The 7,305-nt window shown below is 39.5% G+C and overlaps 1 pseudogene; it reads left to right on the forward strand.

Moving 5' to 3' along the window:
• Window positions 1-291: 291 nt before the first annotated feature.
• Window positions 292-2,784, forward strand: LOC149210062 (cationic amino acid transporter 7, chloroplastic-like; annotated as a pseudogene).
• The last annotated feature ends 4,521 nt before the right edge of the window (window positions 2,785-7,305 follow it).

Raw genomic sequence — 7,305 nt, forward strand, 5'->3', positions numbered from 1 at the left:
AGAAGGTATTAACAGAGTTGTTTGACTGTGGGTTGCCCACTATCCACTTTTCCCTCCTTGATGTTTGCATCTGGGTTTGTTATTATTGTTATATCCATACTTGTTTATTGTTACGAAGGAGAGAGATAGGTTCCTTCATTGTGACACACATGTAAACCCACCTATTTTTCTCCCTCTTTTCCCTCATATTTGTTTCGTTGCTCTGAAATATCAGTCTCTGAATATTTATGTCTACAACATGTACATTAGAAAGCTAAAATTTCATCACCACGTCCTCCTCTTGTGATATGTATGCCAAATTTGTGGCCAAGAGTGGAAAAGACGAGTGGCTCCTTTCTGAGTTTGTGGGCATAAGGACTCACATTATTGGAAACACCTAGATGGCTTGTCAAATGCATGGGGGTTATTTCAAGTTTTGAGGACCAGCTAATGCAAGTGAAATCATGTTCTAGTTCAGAGATGTAGAGGAGCTTGTGGTGGTTCTACCTCGTAGCCTTGGGTATCAAAGGCATGGTTGGGGTTGGCCTCTCTGTCACCATGGGAAATGATGCCTGAATCCTAGCAGGGCTAAGCATTATCCTATCCTACATCATAGCTAGCATCTCCACTCTTCTTTCTGCCTTTTTCTACACCGAGTTCGCAATTTCTATACCCGTGGATGGAGGAGCTTTCAGTTATCTCAAAACCACATTCTGTAAGTCTTTTCTCATTTATGTTCCTTATTTCTTTCTTTATTTTACATCAAAGAATTTCTCAATTTCATTTGTTTTCAGTGGATGGGAATTCCTAGCGTATATTATAGGCGTAAATATTATAATGAAGTATGTTGTTTACAATGTTGTTGTTGCTGATATCTTTACTTTGTATTTCAACTCTGCAATTGGTTTCAACAATGTCAATAAATGGTGCTTAAAGTGCATGAATTTCCCTATGGTTTCAATAAGCTAGATATTATAGCCTTCGCCCTTATTATTGTGCTTACAATATGTATTTGCTAAAGGTTTTTATCCCACAAACCTCTCCTCTTTTGTTATGAGTATTATTCATGGGGTAATGGAGTCTAACAACTTATTTTAATTTCATTAGCAGCACAAACGAGAGCTCAATTGTTAATATGGTGTTCACCATGTTGCATATGGAATTCATCTTGTTCATCATTGTCATCAATTTTTCCAAGGAAGATGTCAAGAACTTGACAGAGCCAACTAATCTGATGAACCTAGAGGGTTTCACATTGTATGGGGAAAAAGGGGTGTTCAATGTCACGAACATCAATTACTTCAGGTATATTGGGTACAATGTCATTTCAACCATGGCAGAGGAAGTTAAATATCATTCCATAGATGTCATGATTGGGGCATTAGAGGAAATTTCAGCCTAAAAGTGGTCTCCTAAAGAAAAATCAAGACATTAATAAAAAATACCATTTATATAATTTTTTTTATATTACTTTACTTTTATCTATGTTCCACAATATTTATTAGCATGAGATTTAATAAAAAATATATATATATTTTTCTATTTTTTTACATTTATCGAAGTCCCTCAATATATGGCATTTTTATTAAAATAATTGTCTATATCTATATATATATATATAGAATTTTTATTTATTTTTGGTGTTCTTTTAACAATGTTGTTTATTGAGGCCACAATTTCACACGGAATATATTTTTTGGCCAAAATCCGATAATTTGTCCTTTTTGAAATACATTTTTTAACTATTTAACTATTTTTTAACTGTTTAACTCTTTTATATTTTATATTTAACTATTTGTTAACTATTTAACTAGATTATATTTAACGATAATTGTCTATATTTATATTTTATATTTAATTGTTTATATATTTTTAATTTATATTTTCAACTAATATCAAGATTTACATGCCATTAATAACTTTTTCGATATTCTAATTCATATGGGTAAGGTAGGTAAATAATATTAATAAAATATTTCATGAATACCCAAATTAATAAAAATTATTTCACCAATACCCTAATTAATAATAAAATATTTCATGGATACCCAAATTAAATCATTTAAAATTATTTAAGACATGTATATCTTTTTAAATTTAAAGGAGTTTGATTGGTTTACATTTTATGACATGGAAATTACATGAATATTTCATGGGCAATTTTAGACTTAAATTTCCTCTAATGTCTCTTTCTTTCTCAGTATTGTCATTGTGCTTTATTGCCTCATGGCTACAACTATGTGCACATTGGTCCCATATGATATGATACACAATAATCTATCTACTTTGCGGTTGAATTATATATATATATATATCTACTTTGCGGTTGAATTATATATATATATATATAAAGATGCTCCATTGTCTATGGCATTCAACAACAACTGCAAATGGGGATGGGTATCAGATGTAGTGGGTGTGAGGGTGAGTTTAGGAATTTTAATGTCACTAATGGTGGCTATGATGGGACAAGCACATTATGTGTGTGTCAGCGAGTAGTCACATGTCATACCCGATTGGTTTGCCAAAGTCAATTCCAAGACTAGGACGCCCCTTTAACACATTCATCTCTCTCGGTCATCCTTCTATTTTGTTTCTTTAACTTTCTAAGATGATTAGATTATAGTCTTACTCAATTTGATATGCTCCTTCTTGTGCTTAACCCTTTTTTTTATTTCTTTCTTTGTAGGAATTTGCACTGCAGTGATAGGGTTGTTTACTGATCTATCAATTATAATAGATTTGGTATCCATAGGGACGCCCTTTTTCTTCTACATGGTAGATAACGCTCTCATCTACAAATAATAAATAGTTAATGGGAAGACTATGAGTTTGTGGCCAATGTTAAGGTTCCCATTGGTGTTCTCAAGCTTCGCCATCATATTTTCTTTTTTGTGGCAGTTTCAATGGGTTCCATTAGCTCTTGTATGATCCAGGTGGATTTTGGTGGCCACCCACCTTTTCCACATGGACCCCCACCATTGTTTCTTTAAGTTTTTCAGTTTCCTTAATTGTAGCACAATTTACTATTTTTAGCAGTTTTTCGGGTCTTGAACTTCCAGAGTCGTTTTGAGGCCCTAAACAATGTTTTTTGGGAAAAATGGCACTAACATGGATCCTTGGACCGTTGTTTCTCTTCCCAATGTTTTATTCCTCAGATATATCTTTCTAACAAGGTATTGTGCGCATCAAACGGAGATCATATGCCAAAGTTACGACCTTGGGAAGTTGATGTACCAATTTACCCAAAATAGGGCCCATAGTTTGGTGCTTCATCTCCTAGGGTTAGGTTTTTGGATGTTTAGGGTTTTCCATTGTTTCTCAATAATAAATAGGCCTTCAAGCCTCATTGTAAGATAGTTAAGAGGCATGTAGCCGCCACATCTCTTCTGAGAGATAAGCTACCATCGCCCTAGCTAGTTTATTGCCATTTCTATTTGTAAGCATATTTCAGTATTTTACAATAATGAAATGAAGTATTATTTCTACTGCATCTCTATATGTATGATTATATATGAAATTTGTGCGTTCCTGTTTAAATCTAGATTAGTGGTATCAGAGCGGTATGCTCTTTCTCTGCCTTTCTTTGCATGTCTCCAACGAGGTCAGGATATAAGGAGTTAGGGATTGAACTGGTCGAACCTTTGCAAGACCAGCCTCGCAAATCCTGATGGCCTCCCATGGCGGATGAAAAGAAAGACGAGGGGGCAGGAGATCCTCTCAAACTCTTGCTCGAAGAGGCCCTTGAGCGACAAAGGAACGCGATGATGGACAACTTTGCTCATATCCTTTAGCGGCTACCCTGGGGTGACACATCTACTTCCAACAGCTACTCTGGAAGTGCCACACCCTTTAAGGTACAAGTTAACTTTTACATTCCCATATTTGAGGGCTAGATAGATGCAGACATCGTAGATAAATGGTTAAATCTGCTAGAAGGGTACTTTTATGTTCATGATTTTTCCATATGGGAAAAGATTACTTTTGCTCTTTTTAAAGTTGCCCCCCACGTCAAGGACTGGTGGGAAACCTACTGCGAGTAGAAGGATGAAATTATGACCTCATTGTTTTTAGCCACTCCCACTTGGAATTTATTCTAGGCTGCCATCAAGGAGCAGTACTACCCTGTTGGAAGCTATGAGGATCAATACATAAAGTGGACTACACTGCGGCAGGGAAAGGACCAAGACGTGCCAGAGTTTATCAATATTTTCCATACCCTTTGCACAAAGTTGGGTATCAAAGATTCTGAGTAGCATTTGGTACTCAAATACCATGGCTGCTTGCACAGGTACATCCAGGACAAAATAGAATTCCTGAACATCTCTTCGCTCAGCACAGCCTAACGACATGCCGTCAAGATCGAGCAAAAGTTTAAACAGAAAAATCAAGACTTTGGATATGCGAATCTGAAGCAAGGGAAAGCTGCCCCCAAACCGCAGAACAAAGGACAAAGCCAAGGCGAAGCGGCCCAAGACAACCTACCAAAGCCGCAAGAAAAGAACAGTTCTGCGAATCCAAAAAAGGACACGAGAAAGTGGTGTGAGCTCCATAAGAGCTCCACTCACAACACAAGTGAGTGTCAGGCCAAGAAGTCACTGGTGGCCAAGCTAAAGGTTTCAAAATTAGATGCATATTCCAACCCTGAGTCAGAACCCAACAAGGGGAATAAAAAAGGGAAGAAGATTATCGATGCGGAGCCCAATGCCATTTTTGCCACCACGAAGATCCAAAAGGAGGAACCCGAAGATCTAGAGGAGGAGGAGCGCCTCTTCCACTCCCAGATGTGGGTAAAGGGCTCCTCGCTACAGTTCATTGTCAATAGCAGGAGCCAAAAGAACCTCATTTCGGTAGAGGTTGTGAAGCGGTTGGGCTTACCAACCACAGCACATCCACAACTATACACCATCGAGTGGCTTCACCAAGGACGAGATCTTCGCGTGAGCCATCAGTGTCACCTCCCATACAACATCAAGCCCTTCACGGATGAGGTATTGTGTGACGTTGCTCCCCTTTATGTTTGTGATGTATTATTAGGTCAACCATACTTGTGGAAGTGACATGCTGTGTATGAATCAAGGCCTCGTGTTGTTATTGTTACTTTGGGAAATAAGTTATACAGGATACTAGAGGTAGCATTGCCTACCGCCATCTCTTTGGTTACTACAAAACAATGTAGTAAGCTCATTTCCAAAACCAGGAAATTTGTTTTCTTGATGATACGCCCTCAAGGAAAGAAGAATATGGTGGCCAAGACCTCCAGACAAGGCCCCTCTGCGCGACAACTACGAATGGACAAGGTCATGGAGGAGTATGAGGACATCTTCATCTCCCCCACAAGGGTTCCTCTACACTGTCATGTCAAGCACTCCATCAATCTGACCAGAGGTGCGTCGCTTCCCAATGGACTAATCTATCTGCACTCCATTCTGGAGAATGATGAAATCAAGAGGAAAATTTAGGAGTTGTTGCAGAAAGGTCACATCCAACTGAGTTCATCGCCCTATGGGAGCCCAATCATGTTGGTAGAGAAGAAGGATGGGACTTGGAGACTCTGTATTGACTATCGGGTGCTGAACAAGATCACTGTCCAGAATAGATACCCGATCCCACGGATTGATGACCTTCTAGACCAACTTAAGGGGGGAAAATATTTTAGGAAGATTGACTTGAAGTCAGGATATCACCAGGTACCAATTGAACGCTCCAATGTGTGGAAGACTGCCTTCAAAGTGAAGGAGGGCCTTTTCAAATGGTTGGTTATGCCTTTCGGGTTGAAAAATGCTCCTGCAACCTTCATGAGGCTAATGGATGACATCTTGCAACCATTCACCAACTCATTTGTGGTGGTATACTTGGATGACATCATGATCTTCAGCCAGAGTTGGGAAGAGCACCTCCACCACATCTAACAGGTTCTCCAAACATTGCAGCAACACAAGTTATGTGCCAATTTGGAGAAATGCACTTTTGGCATGACCCAAGTTCATTATCTTGGATACATTATTGATGAACAGGGGGTGCATGTGGATCCATCCAAGATCCAAGTCATTCGGGATTGGCCATCTCCAACATCTTTGACAGAGCTCCGCAACTTTCTGGGTCTTGCCAACTTCTACCGCAGGTTCGTGTTGGTATTTTCTTATATCACTTGGCCCTTGAGTCAAGTCTCCAAGGGAGGAGCAAAAGCAAAATTATTTTGGTCTGAATCTCAACAGAAGGCATTCACAGAGTTGAAACATTGCCTCTGATCGACACCAGTGCTCGCATTACTAGACTTGCAACAACCATTTGATATTGAGAAAAATGCCTCAGACTATGCTATTGGGGCAATCCTTACTCAACACGAGCATCCAGTGGAATTTCACAGTGAGACGCTTTCAGACATAGTCCAAAAGTATCCAACTTATGACAAAGATATTTATTCCATTGTGTAGGCCTGCCGATAATGGAAGCATTACATTTTGGGGAAGGAAACGGTCATCCACACAGACTACCAGCCCTGAAGTTCATATAGATCAAGGGAAGTTGCAGAATGATCACCATCAGAAGTGGTCCACATACCTACAACAGTTCCATTTGAATATCAAGTATAAGAATGGCAGCACCAATAACATTGCATATTTCCTCAGTCGACCACCGATCATGGTGTTAACCACCGTGCTCAACTCTTGTGGGCATGAGACTTCTAATTGGCCACTTCTCTAGAAAAGCAACCCAGAATTTGGCCACACATACCAGACACTCTTGGAGGGTCAGCATGTTCCAGATTTTCACCTCTGGGATGCCCTATTATGCCACTTGCGTCACCCTTGTGTTCCTTCAAGCGACCGTGCCAAGATGATTTGGGAAGCACACTATAGTTGAGTTGTCGGGCATTTCGGGGTCGAAAAAATGGTGGTAGTACTGCATAAGTATTTCTATTGGCCGAATCTTCAATAGGATGTCGGGAAGTACATCAGATCTTGCACTGCCTGCGCCATTTCCAAACCGCTGCCTACCCCTAGTCGACCTTGGGAATCCATATCCATGGATTACATGTTGGGCCTTCCTTCTACTAAGCATGGAAACAACTGTGTTTTTTTGGTTGTCAACAGGTTCTCGAATATGGCCATTATGGTGGCCTGCAAGAAGAATATCACAATAGAATCCACTGTTAAACTCTTCTTTGAACGAGTGTGGGTACACTTTGGGATCCCACAATCTATCATCTCAGATTGGGACAACAGGTTCCTTAATACATTTTGGTCCAGTCTCTGGTCGATGATGGACACCAAACTCAATAAGTCCACAACCTTCCATCCCCAAACTAATGGCCAGATGGAA

This window comes from Pinus tabuliformis, chromosome 1_2, assembly GCF_031772625.1.
Source record: "Pinus tabuliformis cultivar Carrire ecotype Pingquan chromosome 1_2, CPIR1, whole genome shotgun sequence".
NCBI lineage: Eukaryota > Viridiplantae > Streptophyta > Pinopsida > Pinales > Pinaceae > Pinus > Pinus tabuliformis.